This window comes from Talpa occidentalis, unplaced genomic scaffold (genome assembly GCF_014898055.3).
Source record: "Talpa occidentalis isolate TD23 unplaced genomic scaffold, MPIMG_talOcc4v2.1 talOcc4.11, whole genome shotgun sequence".
NCBI lineage: Eukaryota > Metazoa > Chordata > Mammalia > Eulipotyphla > Talpidae > Talpa > Talpa occidentalis.
The window spans coordinates 93,729,306-93,746,845 of record NW_023601104.1 but is presented as its reverse complement, the minus strand read 5'-3'; the positions used below and the strand labels follow the sequence as shown (position 1 = coordinate 93,746,845).

At 38.3% G+C, this 17,540-nt stretch overlaps 1 long non-coding RNA gene, 9 other non-coding genes and 1 pseudogene across 53 annotated transcripts in view; all 11 read left to right on the top strand.

Annotated features, from left to right (window-relative positions):
• LOC129145311 (uncharacterized) overlaps positions 1-17,540 on the top strand; it is a 116,447-nt gene that overhangs the window by 47,555 nt on the left and 51,352 nt on the right. For 38 of the 44 annotated variants that reach the window (XR_008550732.1, XR_008550728.1, XR_008550726.1 and 35 more), the window contains 12 exons: positions 869-942; positions 1,920-1,982; positions 2,455-4,188; positions 5,297-5,377; positions 6,247-6,315; positions 8,005-8,089; positions 9,241-9,319; positions 10,129-10,211; positions 11,036-11,112; positions 12,089-12,170; positions 12,990-13,073; positions 13,976-17,194. This is a non-coding gene — a long non-coding RNA (uncharacterized LOC129145311). The remainder of the gene's footprint in view (positions 1-868; positions 943-1,919; positions 1,983-2,454; positions 4,189-5,296; positions 5,378-6,246; positions 6,316-8,004; positions 8,090-9,240; positions 9,320-10,128; positions 10,212-11,035; positions 11,113-12,088; positions 12,171-12,989; positions 13,074-13,975; positions 17,195-17,540) is intronic. The other 6 variants (XR_008550713.1, XR_008550691.1, XR_008550708.1 and 3 more) reach the window with 6 other exon arrangements.
• LOC119239631 (small nucleolar RNA SNORD113/SNORD114 family) lies at positions 1,551-1,624 on the top strand. The gene has a single exon (XR_005123911.1). It is a non-coding gene; the product is annotated as a small nucleolar RNA SNORD113/SNORD114 family (small nucleolar RNA).
• On the top strand, positions 2,802-2,874 carry LOC119239630 (small nucleolar RNA SNORD113/SNORD114 family). The gene has a single exon (XR_005123910.1). It is a non-coding gene; the product is annotated as a small nucleolar RNA SNORD113/SNORD114 family (small nucleolar RNA).
• LOC119239612 (small nucleolar RNA SNORD113/SNORD114 family) lies at positions 5,694-5,768 on the top strand. The gene has a single exon (XR_005123893.1). It is a non-coding gene; the product is annotated as a small nucleolar RNA SNORD113/SNORD114 family (small nucleolar RNA).
• LOC119239625 (small nucleolar RNA SNORD113/SNORD114 family) lies at positions 6,652-6,722 on the top strand. The gene has a single exon (XR_005123905.1). It is a non-coding gene; the product is annotated as a small nucleolar RNA SNORD113/SNORD114 family (small nucleolar RNA).
• LOC119239629 (small nucleolar RNA SNORD113/SNORD114 family) lies at positions 7,409-7,482 on the top strand. The gene has a single exon (XR_005123909.1). It is a non-coding gene; the product is annotated as a small nucleolar RNA SNORD113/SNORD114 family (small nucleolar RNA).
• On the top strand, positions 9,635-9,709 carry LOC119239614 (small nucleolar RNA SNORD113/SNORD114 family). The gene has a single exon (XR_005123895.1). It is a non-coding gene; the product is annotated as a small nucleolar RNA SNORD113/SNORD114 family (small nucleolar RNA).
• LOC119239611 (small nucleolar RNA SNORD113/SNORD114 family) lies at positions 10,500-10,574 on the top strand. Its single transcript, XR_005123892.1, has one exon. It is a non-coding gene; the product is annotated as a small nucleolar RNA SNORD113/SNORD114 family (small nucleolar RNA).
• On the top strand, positions 11,673-11,765 carry LOC119239636 (small nucleolar RNA SNORD113/SNORD114 family; annotated as a pseudogene).
• Positions 12,496-12,570, top strand: LOC119239616 (small nucleolar RNA SNORD113/SNORD114 family). Its single transcript, XR_005123897.1, has one exon. It is a non-coding gene; the product is annotated as a small nucleolar RNA SNORD113/SNORD114 family (small nucleolar RNA).
• LOC119239622 (small nucleolar RNA SNORD113/SNORD114 family) lies at positions 13,407-13,476 on the top strand. Its single transcript, XR_005123903.1, has one exon. It is a non-coding gene; the product is annotated as a small nucleolar RNA SNORD113/SNORD114 family (small nucleolar RNA).

The window sequence follows — 17,540 nt, the reverse complement described above, 5'->3', positions numbered from 1 at the left end:
TTCACTAACATTGGTGCAAGTAAAAGATGATGGAACATCTTAACCATGATTTAAAGGAGTGTAAGTCACGCGCAGTAGAGCATGTGGATCCTATGAAGAAGCATGGCTAATCCTGTGATACCTTCTTGTAGCAACTCAAATAAAACGCATCCAGGCCCTTCTTCTTTAAGAAGGATCATAGGACCCCAGTCTACAAACACATCTTGATGTTAACATTAAATTCAAGTTAATTGAAACTAAAAATTCAATTCCTCATTAGCATGAATCACACTTTACATCCTAAGTGACTTTACATCCTAAGTGGCCAGTGGCTATTAGTGGGCAATGCTAACAGAGAGTGTTTCCACCTCTGCATTTATTCTACGAGCTTAGTACTGAGACACAAAGTTGCGTGGGAAATTATTTGGTTTTGGGTAGCAGAAGGATCTGCCATTTAGTATTTTCTTTAGGAAAAAAGGAGACAATGAAATGACCTCCAGAGCATTAAATACACAAATAAATTAATTAATCAATAAATACTTGTATTAAAGTACAGTGTAGTATTGATCAGATTCTGTTGTAAAGCAAGAGTTTAAATTCATCCTATTTTGTAAAAGGTTTCCCTATTGAAAAGCTGTCGGGCTTTTTTGCTATTTGACAGGGGTATGTAGACAGATATTAATAATAGTTATAGATCTTCTTCTGTTGGTTTAGATTAAAAGGTCTTCATTATTTTAGCCACTCTAAAAAGTGAGCAGGTCAGTAGGTGGATTGATAATGAAAATTCACACAAGCCAATGTTTATGGATCTAGTAACAAATGACTTCTACTTAAAAATCTAAATTTACACTTTCTTTTTTTTAACTCTACCTTTACCTCTTGAATGAAGACATCACGGTGGACGGTCACTGTCCGATTGGCTCTTGAAGACCGTAGCTGTTACTTCTGTCTATAAGAAGCAATGTAAGTAGCCAAGTTTCTGATCTTGCTTAATTTGGTTTGTTCATGTATTGTCACTGAAGTAGTTCAATGGAACCAAAGGCTAGATCCATCCCCAAAATAAATCCAAGCACACCAAGTATAGGACAATAATGAGAATGAGTTGTGGGTCAAGGAACAGAAGTAACTCATTTCAGCAAAACTGAGATTCCCTTTGATATAAGATGGAAGGCATTTGGTTAATCTTCAGAAGTGGTTGCAACCCTGTGTTATTTCTACACCACAGTTGACTTAAGCATTCCCATATTGGTGGAAATCCATGCTGTTAATTGTTTAGAAGAAGCTTAGCAGGTAGAATATACAGTTGGTGCTCGAATTGTAGGATACCATTGCGATTTTGATTTTTCATCATGCCATGTTTGAAATCAGATAAGCTAATTGAACATAGCCTGATTATGGACCAGTTTGGGATAGAAAGTAAGGTTTATACTGAGATCTGTCTAGTCTGAAAGTTCTGTGAGAAATGAGCTTAAAGGCAAGTTATGGTTATATCAAGGCTCTTCTTATTCTTGGGAGTTTATGATTCATGAGAAAATGAAGGTTCACATTTAAAGAGAAAAGAGCATCAAGACTGGACCGATGATGAGATTGGAGGGTGTCTGAATCAAAAATTTTGATTAATGCCATCTTTAACTCTGAGGTCCATTATTTAAGATTGACCTCCCTTTTTCCTCTATGGACACGAACTATTAGCCAAAGTTCAGATTATTCTAGATATTTTTATCATGGGTATATACACTGAGAGATCAATTCAAGTGCTCATTTTATCATTTAAAGTTAATAGTTGAATCAAGAAATAAAAAAGACTACTGTTCTAGGCACAGTGGAAAAAATGGGACCTGATTAGCTTTATGATTAACTCAGTACCACACAAATAATGTCTTTTAAATCAATCTAGTTCCGAGGTGTTCTTGTTTTGAATATTGCATTTGACTCCACAGAATGAAGGACATAATCGATTTAATCAGTCTCTGCTGGTGAAGACCTTGGAGCTACCTTTGTAGGTAAGGAGCCTAATGGCTAAAGTAAATAATAGTTAAAAGATCTTGTCAATTGGTGTTGACTATCTGTGTTACTGGTTACTGAATTACATTACATGCTACCATCATGTAGACCAATGATGTGAATATAGTATGAAACAGACTATGGCTAATCCAAATCAGTACAGTTGTGGTTAAAAATAAAATGGAAGATATCTCATTCCTCTTTAAAGCTGATTAATAATCCATCTTATTTTTACAATGCATTGCACTGCTTGTTTAATTTAAATATTTATCCATTAACAAAACCTAAGACTTCACTGTCCAAAGTGATGACCCCTACCCACTGGAGACTACTTAACTGTTAACTTTTCATTATAATTAAAAACATAATGGTATTTATAGAATTAATTGATAGAGATGATTGATTATCTAACTATATATAATTAATAATTAATAAAAATAAATAATTACAGTTCATGAATTTTATGTTCAGGTCCTCGCTCGCCAGGCTACATGTAGACACATGTGGCTGGTGGCCATGGTGCTGAGGCGGCCACTGCTGGTGGACAGCTCCCCACCGAGGGAGGATGCAGCTGCAGTCGGGGTGTATGAAGCGGGGTGTTGTCTGATCCATAGTCCACTGAGGGCCGCTGCCCAAAGATCTGATTGATTGAGGAAAGGCCTAATATATGGAGAAAGAGCCTTTCAGCACATCTCGGTCAGAGCCAATGAGCTCTTCGGAGTTTTTGGCTTTTGTAATGGATGCTAACTTGAGCCTTGTAATGGGTCGATGAGCGCATCAATGAACAGAAGTAGACGTGAAGAGAAAGATGCTTCATCTGGATCGATGATGAGTACCCTGGGGTGTCTGAAATCAAGGATTTTGATTAAACCCTGTAACTCTGAGGTCCATTACACAAAAATTCCTGTCTGTTCCCTCGATGGAAAATGAGCTTATTGCAGGAGTTAGAAATATTCAGGAGTTTGTTCTTGGGCTTCTGAGTACTGTGTTATTTTCAGTAAGTCAAAACATGAATAAATAAATAAATGTATAAATGAGCGAAAACAAAATAGGTCACTCCTGGTCCAAAATATGAGAGTATGTAATGTAATAGAGGTAATCTAAAAATCATTATTAATACATTTCTGAAGCACTGAGGTCCAGTAAAATAAACTGATTAAAGGTGACCCTTTGGTTAAAAAGCATTAAGATAAATGAATATAGGAGCCTGTGTCATTTTCTGGGTTGGGTAGTATGGGTAGTAGGTGTTTTGTTTTGTAAAGAAAAGGGCAAAACATTTTCTCAAATTAAATTTTTGATTAAATAACTACATAATTGAGAGAGGGTTTATAGATGAGCCTCTGCTGAGAACATGTCACGTGGGCCAGTTACGATTAATGTGAAGATCTCCACTTTCAAAAAATTTGTTATTGAAGTAAAATTGCATTATTCACTGTTTTCTAATAAGAAAATGAGAACAAATTATCTTTTCATCTGTGCCTCATTAGCATCTGGACATGCATTACTATTGTCCTGTTTCTGGGGAATCATGAATACCCAATAATGATATTATTGTAAATGTGTAAAAGAGTAAGTTAATATGAATCAATGGTTTGAAAGATGGCAAAACATCATCTGTCATGAAACATGCAGTGTGATTAATCCAGTTCAGCACAACTGTTCTCCAGATAAAGCAAACAGACCTGGGTTCGTACATTTTTGGAGTGGAGAATATATTTAGATAGGATTTTTCTTTCTGACTTGGTGCTATATCTTTTAAAAATGGAAGACAAATGACTCTGTGTGTAACTGTGTGTGTGTGTGTGTGTGTGTGTATAAAAGTAGGGCATATGTGGATAATTGGTGAAAATGTGCTTAAATCGAGGCTGCACATTAACCTAATTCTTTCCAAGCAAGATGCATTTAGAAAGATCTAGACCTCACCTAGGCAGGGAGCATGTAAACAAACATGTGGAATAGCCATAGTTGTCACTCTTCGCCAGTGCTTATTACATCAGTTAAATTTAACACTTCAAACAATCAATTAATCGAGATGCTGCTCAAAGTTTTAATATACAGCAGGCACCAAGGTTTTCCTAGTAAGTTTTTATTGACTTGAGCATGATTTAAAAAATCTGAATCCACTGTTCTGATCTGTTGTTTATATTTGCTTTGCACTCCCAGAACGGATACACATTGATTCAATTAAGGAGTGTAGAAACTTCTGTAAGTAACAAAGTAATTGCTTCTGGTTTGGTGGTTTGTCATGGGTGTTAGCTCTATTACTGGAACACAGTAAATGACTACATATACAAATAAAATGAATGAAGGTGACATGTAGGTCAATTCAGCACATCTGTGGTCGATTAAGGAGAAAAAATAAGACCATTTTATTCATTTTCACACTTAATTATTCAATTAATTAACTTATTAATGTAAAATGTGATATTCAATTTTAATTTTGGTCACAGTTGATTTAAACTTCCCTTTATAAAGTCATAGTTTAGTCACATTTAGAGAGTAAAGTGGGCTTAAATAAAGTTTGTGCATCATTGAATCTACCTAGGAAATAATACAACCAATTCTTGAAATATAGGAGTCTGAAATATAGGAGGTCTTACAGTGAGAAAGCTAATCTACACCTTCCATTGGAATTGACCCTATGGACAGATGTCAGGTGTATTTAAAGATCTTTCACTTTTACTATGAATACTTGGTTTTAATTTCAGTTTTATAAATGGATTCATGCTAGAAGCAGAAACAAATATATAAATCAATAAATATGAAGGGTGAAGCATTGATAAACTATGAGTGGTAAGGCAGAGAAATCTATAATATTCATTTTTTTAGATTTATTTTATTTATTTATGCATACAAGAACTGGGATGCAGGCCAGAGGTGCAGAGGTTGAGAGGATTCACCAGAGACAGAGTGGGGAGCAGAACAGGCAGGTCCACTGAAATCCATTGCTGAAGGGAGCAGCGGGGAGATAGGAGAGGTCTGCTGTGCCCTGTGGGTCAGCTCCCTGGCCAGGGATCAAACTCAGGCTGCAGTGCACCACCAGGAAGGCCTGAAATCTATAATATTAATTGAAATCACTGAAGTCCATGAAGAAATAAATTCATGTTACCTCTGTGCCAGGAGCTTATAGATAATGATCTTAATAGTTATAGGTCAGTCTTACTGATGAAGTGGTTCGTTTTGTTTAGAGAAAAATGGGTAAATATTAAGAAAAATTAATAAATAATAACTGAGTGAATGAAATGTGAAAGCAAAAGAGATTGAAGAGAATGTCTTAAGTTTACAAGTCATCTACTTGCTTTGCACGCCTCAGAGTGAACACGCCTAAGCTGATTTCAGCGTCTTCCTGGTCAGGAGGTCTGTGGGGCTCTCATTGTTATGCAGTGGACACTGTGTGAGTAATAGCTGTGGCTTTTCTTTCAGTTTACTTCTTTAAAAAAAGTATACTCCATGTTTTAGTAAGATGTTTCATAGAAGCAGAGAAGGCCACCTATGACCCAATGATCTATATGCAATTGTATGAAACATTGAGGGCAGTCACTATGAGATCTATCATTGTGGCAAATGATAACATAAGTTGATGTAGGGCTATTTGAGATCCTTTTTCTTGTTTTTTAAAATTCATAGGTGCTCATATTATTAGTAGTAGTAATTGGTAAATTAGTTAATAAACAAATATTGATGAAATTGATGAAGAAGAGGCTCCTCTTGGGACCAATGATGATGACTGGTGCCGTATGAGTCATGGGTCATGAATGATACGTGTCTGGAACTCTGAGGTCCAACACAGAAGCAAACCTGGTCTGCCTCTTCTGTTGGGAATGATCTTACAGGCAGGTGTTAGGTGCATCCAAGGACCGTGTGCTTGGTATTGTTCATAGGTCCCGATTCTCTTATTATAATTGGACATGTGGAAATATAAAAAGAATCAAGGAACAAATGTGATAAATATGAATAAGAGGACCATTGTCCAATTATGAAAATATCTCACAGTTAGAGAATCTCTGTATATATATAAAAAATACTAGTTGATTGAAAAAGACATGGTTCTAAGGTGTTACTTCTTTGACTAATGATTATATAAAGAGTATAAATAATAATCTTTTTGCCTGTACTGGCTCAGTTCATTTTTTAAGTGAAATAGTTGTAAATATTACCTCTAAATAATAAATATCTAAATGATCGACTTACTGAAAGGTGAGATACAAGGATTAATGAAGATAATGTTTCATTTATTCATCTTTTCTGTTTCATATGCTTCAGAGCAGGCCTTCCCTAGCTGATCTAAGCATCTTCCTTGGTTCCAAGCTGTTTTGTAGAATGGAGACCAAGGTGAGTAATAACCATAGTTATTTCCTTGTTCTTGGTAGTTTGTTTAGAATGTTAAGCATAGTATTAAAAATAATTGAATATAGTGTAAAAGGGCCAGCCAGAGCTCTATAATAAATATAGAGTTGATATCAAACATTATCTTTGCTAAACAATATTTTTAATAATGGAGATGATTAATGAAATGTTTTCAACAAGGCATTGATTCTGTAGATAGGTGTAGAGTTACTTAAGGGGCTTGTTTTCCAGTGTTTTTGCTTCCTAGATATTTTATAGTTATTAGTTTATTGATAGCTTAATCAGGAAAGAAATAGAGAAGTGGGTAAGGCAGAGTCTGCTTGGACCAGTGATGACGAATGCACGTGAGTCGTGGACGATGAGTACTTCATGTCGGGAACTCTGAGGTCCAGTGAAATAAGAAAGCCAGTCCATTTCCTTTTTTTGGAATTGACTGTATTGCCAGATGTTAGTAAAATTCAAAGAATATGTTATTATTTGTTGTGGATTTTGATCCTATTAATGTAGATAAAAAATCAACACACAATTATGAATAAGGGAAGAATTGTAAATTATGAACATTAATACCCAATGACTGGGTCAGCTATTTGCAGGAAGCAAAGCCTGTACAGATAAGACCTCAAATTCGTATCTCCTCTGCTTTGTGCTGCTCAGAATGCGCGTGTTCAACGTGGTTTGGTTCCCTGCACCTGACAGTCACATTGGTGTCAACATTGGTGTCACATTGGTGTCAACACACCAATGGTGTGCTGACACCAATGTGACTAGCAGAGTCTTGTCTTGTTTGAATGATGTTAAACAGTATTTACACTCTATTTAAAACGTGCGACATATAATCAGTGGACACCAACTATGACATGAACATACATGTAGAATTTAGATGACATAGTGATTAATGCATGTATGAAATCGTAGGAGTTATTCATGGAATAGGTACGTAGATGTGATGATCCTGGAGAGATGTAGGGTACTCAGGGCTCTTGTTCCTGATTATTTTTTGTAGTTCATAGGTTTTATTTCATTATTGTTAGAGAATTAATGACTTAAAAAAATGTAGATGAGAACGTAAAATGAGTCCTGGACCAGTGATGACAACGGATGCACATGAGTCCTATACAATGGATACTACATTTCTGGAATGCTGAGGTCCAACGCAGTAAGAGATCTAGTCTCTTTCCTCCCCTGGAAATGACCTATGGAAATTTGTTAATAACACACAAAGACATTGCTCTTTTTATTTCAGATTCATGAATTTGACATTATTACTATACATAGATGAGTGATGGAACCATTAAGTAAATGTGTAAATAAGTATGAAGTGGTGGAGCATTGCACAATTGTACAATTATGAACATATGTTATAAATGTCTGTAGATTCTTAATATTAATTATAATTAATATAAATGATAAAAATGGATTCCTATTACTAAATAACCAAATCAAGTGTTTTACCTCTTTTTGTTTTTTTAACCTCTTTTCTTACATAATGATATAGACACAAATAATAGTCAACTTTATCGTGTCTTGTGAAAGCAAGTTGTTCATTTTGTTGAGAGATTATGTATGATAAAAATTAATAATTAAGTGACTGAATAAACTAACTAATAAAGAGCAAGATTCAATGGAGATAGGTCCAACACGTTTGAAGCATCTTCTCTGCTCTCTGCTCTGCAGAATGGAAGCACTGGAGCTGACTTCAAGATTGTTCTGCGGTCACAAGCTGTCTGGTCGACTCTGTCTTTGGCGCACAGAAGAAAATGTGAGTTACTCGGAGCACACACTGATTTTGAAAAGTATGAAATACAATCCAAGAAAGTCAACCTAGTTTCATCTATAAATATGGACTTGATAGTAACTTTATATTGATTAATCCTTAAATGACTCTCGAGGGTGATTAACAAGAGAGAGCGATTCTATGGAGCAAATGGTTCTATAGACAGATAGATGACAACTCAAGGCCCATGTGGCAGGTTTTTGTGCTTCCTCGGGATCTATTTTATTATGATCAGCTACATTGGTAAGAATGGAAGAAAAACATGCAAGCCTGGGTCCACAAGGACTACTGGTGGTGTCTGAGTCACCGCAGAGTATATGCCTGCAAATCTGAGGTCCGGAATTAAAAGAAACCTGGCTTATTGCTTCTGTTGGAAGTGATTTTATAGACAGATTTAAGATTTTACAAGGATATTGTTTGGGGTTCTTTGTATTCATGAATTGTGATTTTATTATAATCAAGAAAATATTTAAAAAATCAAAATACATATTAAATTAATAAAGTTGAAGAGAGTGACTTATGTAGAAAGTTCACCGATGATGTCCAGTTATGAAAAAAGCTAGTTAAGGGCCTCTCTGGTGGCACAGGGGTTAAAAAGACAGCACTATCAATCTGTTACCAGCCACTGCAGCATGAGTTCAATCCCCTGCCAGGGAGCTACCCACATGGTGCAGCAGACCCCTCCTTTCTCCCCGCTGCTCCCCTCAGCAGTATATTTCATTCAATCTGCCTGTTCTGTTCCCCACACTGTCTCTGGTGAGTCCTCTCACCCTCCCACATCTCTGGTCTGTACCCCAGTTCTTGTATGCATAAATAAATAAATCTTTTTTTTTAAAGAAAAGCTAGTTAAGAGATGATATTAATGAATATTGAATACTGAAGTAAGCTTAGGAATAAATCACTCATGGAAGTTATCTCCAGCTAAGAATATTATAGATAATATGAATAACTACCAAGATTCATCTGATTTGGTGGGAATTTCAATGTTGTTTGTTTCTCTTAAGAAAAAAACTAAAATCCATAGTAATCTAAATTAAGATTGATCAGTAATCACTGAATAATGAAATGTAGGTACAAGGGTTAATAGAGAAATTATATCCATCATGTGGTCATCTGTTTTGTTCCCTGCTTTTAAGAATGGACACACTCAAGCTGACGTAAGCTCGTGCCGAGGTCCACTGTCTCTACATTTGCCTGTAGTGCATGGAAACCAACGTGAGTTATAATCAATGTTCTCATCTTACCTTGTGTGGCTTTTTCATAGGGTATTGTGATATTGTTAAATAGGTGTTCAATATAAGAAAAAAGACCATCCACTGTTCAGTGATTAAATTGGTAATGTATGAAGCACTGTGCTGATTGATCTATCTTTGCAGCAGTGAGGATGATTAATCAACGAGATACATTCAATTAGCTAATGATTCTAAAAAGTGATAGCAGTCTTGAAGGATCTTGTGATTCTTAGATATTTATTAAGTTGTTATTATTGAGTTGATGGATTAATGTAGAAGGAAGGAAGAGGCCCACGCCTGGACCAGTGATGACAGCTGATGGCAAACGAGTCTTCTACGATGATTGCTATGTGTCTGGAAGTCTGAGGTCCAACTCAAAAATAACCTTCTCTAGTTCCTCTCCTGCCAATGATCCTTTAGATAGATGTTAGGAATGTTCTTGTAAATTTGGAGTCAAGGATTTCTATATTATTAACATAAATGGATCAATAATAGAATCAATAAACAAATGCATACATAAGCAATAAAGAGGCTGAGTCCTTTGAACTGTGACTATATGTGATGAGGCCAGAAATCCTATTAAAATAGCCTGAAGAAGCCATTGCATGTTAAGAAATGCAAAGGTGTTACTTCTTTTCTAAAGGTTATGTCATTGTATTGAATTCATACTTATATAAGTGGATAAATGCTGACAATGAATAAATACCATTGAGACTGAGTAACTGAAGTGAGGGCAACAGGACCTATTAAGAACTCAGTGTTTAAAACTCTTTGCTCTGCTCGACTCCTCAGAATGGGCGCCCCCGGCTAACTCCTGCATCTCTTGTGTTCGTGTGGCCTGTGGTTCCTCTTGTGTAATGAGCGTAGAAACTAATGTGAGTAATCTTTACATGTCTTTGTTTGAGAATGTTTTTAAATCTTCACTGTGACCCTCCATGAATGATAAATATAGGATGGGTCCAAAGTATTATATTTTTAATCCTTCTATTAACATTGATGATAATTAGTGAGATACATCAATGTGGCAGGTGATACAAAAGGTTGACATGAATATTTATTGCCCTGTTCTTAGGTTTTTGTGAATCATATAATTAAAAAATAATCATTAGTGAATTCATCAGTGAAGTTAGGTGCCAGAGAATGAATAACAAGTGACCCATTCATGGACCAATGATGACAATTGGTGGCGCATGAGTCGCACGTGATGAACGTTATGTGTCTGAAACTCTGAGGTCCAATAAAAAATGAAGTAGAGTCACTCCAATTTGACATGGTATTAAAGACAGAAGAAAATAAAAGGACAATTTTCTCCATGTTCATAAATTTTGATTTACAGTAAAAAATGGCACAAAGAAAGAATCAATGAGTAAATATCACAGAGATCTGACAATTAGGACATGGCATTCCTACTCCTAATTTATATGGAGAGGCAACAAAAACTGTTGATTTAATTTAAAATAGTGAAGTTCATTAAGAAATGTAAATTAAGTGTTTTACCTCTTTGGCGGAGAGTGATGTAAATGTAGAATTCTTATTCTGGGTTAGTGCCAGCTTTGACTTGTTGGTTTTCTGAAGAGAAAAATAAGAAATACGACTCCAGTTTTCACTGTTCCTAGAGGACCGGCTAAATGAGCGAGGCCATGCACATCAGGAGAGTGTCTCAATCCTGTTATTATCTGCCCTGTCTTGTGTTCACCAGAATGGATAGACCTGAAGTGACGCAAACATTTGTGGGAGCTCCCTGGATGCCCAGTGTCTGAAAGCTTGGAGACCACAGTGAGTAATCAGTTCTTCTCTGAGTTTACATGGTTTGTAAAGGATAGTAAGTATAATGTTGAAAATCATGAAGTGAAATTGACATGGAACATTGTTAATGAATCAATATTTGCCACAGTGTGGATGTTTAGTGAAAGGCGAATGATTCCATAGAGGTGTGAGGGATACTTAATGATCTTGGCCTTGAGATTTTTGATGTATAGATATATTTTTTTAAAGATTTTTGTTTTTCATTTATGCAAGAGCTGGAGTACAGGCCAGAGGTGCAGGAGGGTGAGAGGATTCACCCGAGACAGAGTGGGGAGCAGAACAGGCAGAGGGACTGAAGACACTGCTGAGGGGAGCAGTGGGCAAGGCAGGAGAAGTCTGCCATGCCATGTGGGTATCTGCCTGGCCAGCCAGAAATTGAACCTGTGGACAGCTTCACAGCACTGCGCTTAACCCGCTGTGCCACTGGGGAGGCCCGATGTATAGATATTTATTTTACTATTATTAATGAATTGATAAATTGCTCGGTAAAAAAGTACATAGGTGAGAATGAACAGAAAGTGTCCCAAGCCTGGACTGGTGATGACAACTGGTGACATGTGAGTCATGTACAATGAGTAGCACGTGCGCAGAACTCAGTTTTGACATAAGGAAATGTAGTCCATTCCTTCAGGAACTTGCTCCTCTGTCACATGTTCAGACTATCCAAGGACCTTATTCTTATTCTTTGTGTTTATGAATTTGTAAAAATATCATTATAAATGCAGCAATGGCAAAATAGATGAACATATACTTGAAAACAGATGGAGAGGATTTAATATTCATTACTGTAAGCACCTGAGAAGATGTTTGTCATCTCTTGGTAGAGAAATGAAAATCAAAATAACATTGAGCTATCACATCACACCTGTGAGAATGGCTGTTACCCAGAGGACCATAAACAACAAGTGTCTCAGTCTTGTCGTGCTCTTTGCTTTGTGCTTTGCAGAGAAAACACCTGCGCTGATCCCCATACCCTCCACATCAGGCTCTCCATGGGTGTCCCTGTGCTCGGAAGCATTGTTCCCAGTGTGAGTGACCGTAAAAGCTTTAGTCTTGGTTGGGTGGTTGTTTAGGGTGTGACTGTAATAAAGTTACAAGCATGAAATAGAAGATAAATGACCAACTATATGGCCCAGTGGCTGATTGATCTTTCTTTACAAAGAAGATGATTAATCAAAGAGGTCTATTCAATTAGGTGAAATGATACTAAAGATAAATGACTGGGATACTGAGGCTCTTATTTATAGCTTTATAACTCATTATTTCATTATTATTAGTGGATCAACGAATTAACATGTTAGCAAATGTAACTGAGAAATATACCAGTGAAATATAATGGAGAATGACCAGGCCTGGACCAGTGATGACAGCTGATGGCAAACGAGTCTTCTACGATGATTGCTATGTGTCTGGAAGTCTGAGGTCCAGCTCAAAGTGAACCTAGTCTAGTTCATTCTTCTTTTGTGAGTGGTCCTATGGAGAGACGATTGGGTTATTGTTCTTTGGAGTTCAAAGATTTCTATATTAGTAACATAAATGGATGAATAATAGAACTGATAAACAAATAAATATGTAAAAAGAGCCCGAATCCTTATAAACTGTGAATACATGTGGTGAGGCCAGAAATACTGTTAATATAAACTGAAGCAGCCCACACATGTTAGGAAGTGTGACACTATTATGTCACCTCTTTCTCTGAGTCCTGTCACTGTATTTAATTTTTGTTTACATATGTGTATTAGTTGTGCAAAGAACTACACCTCTGAGTAAATTAAATGGGGGAAACAAAGACCAATTTAGAGAAGATCTCAATTTTTAAATTATCTGCTTTGTTCTATACTCCGCAGAATGGACTCAGTCAAGGTGACTCAAACATCCTTCCTGCCTGCAGCCTGTGACTGGGTCCACGTGTTCGCATCCTCGAGACCCATGTGAGTCATAGTCAAAGTTCTTGTCTAAGCACTAGTGTTTTTTTAAAAAGGGTATTCATTGAATCTTTAAAAAGTGTGAAATATAGAAGACCAGTTGTAGTTCAGTGATAAAATAGGACTATTGATATTGATTAATGCGCAGATGAAAAAATGTAATAATTAGCAAATGAAATACATTGATGATAAAATGATTCCATAAACTGATGAAGGATATTAAGGCTCTTCTTGGGTTTTTGTGGATAGTATAGTAAGATCTTAGAAATTATTGTTAGTAAATTAATGAATCAACTAATAGTTGATATAGACACAATCGAGGGAGTGCAGGGACCATATTGGATCGATGATGAGCCCTGGTGGCGTACGAGTCGGAATCGATGACTACGTGTGTGAATCTGAGGTCCAACAGATGAAATCTAGCCCATTGCCCTGTTTGAAGTTATGCGGTAGACGTTTGTCTAGAGGGATGAACCAGGGTATCAGGGATATACTAGGACCTTCTCTTTCTATTTTTGAATTGTATCAGTGATCAATAAACAAACATATAAAGAAAGATGAAAGTCATGAAACAGTGTCCAATAATCAAAATATGTCATGAGATATAGTCAAGCGTAGTGAAGCACTCCTAGCAGTAAGGAGATGGTACCGGAGTTACGCACTGGCTCACAGGCTGTGTTAAAGAGCGTGGGTGACTCTCACCTTCTGTATCAGTGGCAACACAGTGATAGTTTGTTTACTGAGGAGAGCTTATGAACAGTTGCCTGAGTGGATAATTCCCTAAGTGACGGCTGAATATAAGGCGGATGCAAGGTCCGGTGGAGATTAGGACTCAATCTTCGTTTCTTTCTTTTTTTCCTTTTCATTCTCCTGTGTGCTCCTCATGACTGTTCTCACGTTGATTCAAGGGCGTCCCACGGTTGTGGCTTGGTGGTTACCGCTGGCCGAGTGTGGAGAGCCGGGTGAGTACAGACCTAGTTGTTGTCTCAGCTTGGGGCTTTTATCAAAGGGTGTTTGCTGCACTATAAAAAAAGTGAATTATTTTCAGTGACCACGACCCATGTGCTCCAAGTACAATTAAGATGAACTTTAAAATATGGTTATATGGATAATTGCTAATCCATATTATGATTATCCATGTAATTATTAATGATGAATCCATATAGGAAACACTGAGGCTGATTAGTGAATGAGACAGGGGCCCGAGTGGAGTAATTCTACAGATTCCATAGCTGTTAGGTGATAAGTTAAAAGGTAAGACCAGGCAAGTGTGTTGACTGAGCTACACACATGACTCTGAGGCTGTTGACTGGAGCCATCAAGAGTATTCACTTGTGGAGAATGACTCTGCACACAGCTGCTAGGGAGAGTAAAGTTATTTAAAAATTTCATGGGAATGTTATTATTAGTGACATAATGCATTAATCTAAACAAAATTGGGGCCCAATAGAACATGGTGGAGGATTGTGGGGGCCCTGCTGGTGGGCAGGCTTGAAAGTCTACATTGCAGAGTTTGAACCCCAGGAGCAGATACAAAGATATAAACCTACTTTACCTTAATTGGCAAAAAAAAAAAAATTGGGAGTTATCAAAAGAAAAAAAGAGTTACTATAGATTAAAAATCGGTAAAAAATTTTAGGTAAATTAAATTATAATTAAATGAAGAAAAGGAAGATGAAATCTGGATCAATATTGGGGGCAGGTGACATATAACTCAAGTATAAGTGATACTAATCTAGAATTTCCAGCACAAAAAGAAATGTAGTCTGTTGCTTTTGGTACAAATGGCCATGTAAATGGGCTTTGCAAGGGTCTTAGCCTTGGGCTTTTGAGTCATAGGTACTGATTAACTATAAGTTCAATGAGATAATAACCAATCACATATGTGAGAAGTAGGCTGAAATGTGGAATGGCTGTAGCAGATTCAATGAAACAAACATCATTACAACTAATTTCTGAAGAACTGAAGTCTGTTAAGGCCCCATAGCTTTCATCCCTTAGCATAAGGGCCATGGAGAGAGCCATGAAATTGTCAACACTCATGTTGTATGACGGTATTCTATTCTTTTAATCAAGAAATGGCAAAACCATTTTTATATAATTTAATCAACTAACTATGCAAAGAGGCTGAGCATGAGCCAGTAACACAAATGCCTCGTATGGCAGCTGATGGCTTTGCCGCATCCCCTGTGTGATGATCCCAGTGTGTGTGTGAGTCACTTCACCCCTGTGTGCGTCAGACACACGCAGTGCACTTCTCAGTTATTCCTCAATAAAGTTGCAAAAGAAAGTCGATAGTCCCTTGACCATTAGGACAGGAAACACCTGGGCACAGTTACTATTCATCACTGTGATTGTCAAGCTTGTAATCAAATTTACTGATTTCATCACTGCAAGTTAACAAATAAATTAATAACTTGATGAAAGGGGACAGAGCACCTGGCTAGTGGTGCGGATGTGCTGAAACATGATTTGTAAGTTCCACTCCTGTTCTGTGCGTCCTAAGAGAAAAATCAGCCCTTACCAGTCTGAGCAGGGGACACTGGACAGAATACAAATAGCATTTCCCTTCTGGTTTTCTGGGAAGTTGAGTATTTTTTTATTTCGTTTACAATGAATAATTTGATATGAATTAAAACTTATGATATGATATGAATTAAACTTATGATATGAATTAAACTTATATGAATTAAAAATGAATAGAAATCAAAGCTGTTGGTAAATAAATGTGTATCTACATAATTCAAACACCAATTACAGATCGATGATAAAGATGTTATGCAGCAAGCTTTTGTAATTAAGCTCAGTATAATTAAAAGGCTTGAAATTTTTTCTTCCCTTTCATAGCTGCTTTTTCCATATTAGGTTTGCACTCACTGTACATATTTTCCAGGGCCAGACTTACGCTGGTCATTCAGTGGACACCCCCAAGGGAGAAGTCAGCTGTTTCCAGTGTCTGGATGTGGGTGGATGGTAGCTTTGCGCTTGTCGTTGCAAAGCTTTAATGAATGGACATGCGACGCGAACGCACCGTGCTGGGGAGGGTGTGAGGGGCGGTGTCCTGCACTTGTAGGATTAACTCATTTCTGCATTAGCAAGTGCGGGTCAAAAGGGGACTTGGTCTGTTATGTCTATGGGAATGAAGCCTTAGTCAACTTCAGTGATTTTTGAGAACTTAATTAATTATAGGTTCCTGGGGCTTGCATGGAAAGGGAATGAGAAGGGAATGATAAAAGGGTGTGTGTGTGTGTGTGTGTGTGTGTGTGTGTGTGTGTGTGTGTGTGTAGAGAGACAGAGAGAGAGAGAGACAGAGAGAGTAAGGGGGAGGAAGGGAGGGAGGGAGAGAAAGAGACACAGAGAGAGGAGAGAAGGAGGAGACAGAGGGAAAGAGGGCTGGATGAATTAAGACAGGTCTGTTAGCAGGTTTCCTGTACAACTCTGAAGTGGGCATTGTGCTACCAATAGGTCAAAGGTACTGCCTGGGCCACACAGGGCAGTGGCTCTCGACTCGACCCAGCACCAGAGGCTCCTGGCAGGGTGTGCTCGCAGCACCCCTGGCCCAGCGAGGCAGCTGGGGGCCCAGGCGTCTGCACTGTGTGCCCAGCCCTGCTCCCGCGGCCGTGGGCGCCATCTTGGAGAGTCCCTGACAGCCCGGGAGCGGCTCGGAGCGGCCCCGCCCTTGCCCTGGGCCAGTCGTGGTTTCCAGCCTGTTCGTTTTACTGAGAAAAACAGGGTAACAAATATAATCATCAATAACTATCAAAAAGCCTAGCTGAAAGTATAGACCACGGGTCAGTGGAGATCAAATCTCCTGATTTTAGCATCTTCGAGCTCCACAAGATGGACGCCCCGCGCTGAGCGAGCATTTTACAGAGTGACGCGTCTGGGCCCCGGATGGGCGGGAGTCGAGGGCCGCGTGAGCGGGCGGGGTCTAGAGGGGCGAAGTCCAGCGGGGACTGGGCTGACAGGAAGAACAGACGGTCACACCTGGTTTGATTTACTCGAAGATTTTAAAAACAGGTTAATAATGTCATTTACTTTGTGACTGTATTTCCGTTCTAGGTTCCCTGCCGGTTCCTGAGTTCGAGGAGGAGGCTGTTTCCCCGGGAGGAAGGAGCCGGAGGAGGGTAGGTGCTGCGGGGCAGCCGGGAGGGGGCGCTCGCGCTGTCGGGGCCTGGACCCGTGATGCCGTGGAATGCATTCTGAGACGTGTGTCGTGATCACAGCGGCTACGACCCTCTGAGGTCCACTCGAGAAAGGCTTTGCAGAGCTTGTACCGTGGGGATGAGCCTCTGGTGTATCTAGCAATGCACAGGGCTCAGCTCTCGTATCTGATGCTTCATGGATTTTCATTATGTTATTATGGAGTGAGGGGGACTGTAGAATAAACAAATGTGTCAGGGTATGAAGATGAAAGGGTGGAGCATTTCCAAGTATGAGAGTATACGGAGAGGCAAGAATCATCATGAAAAT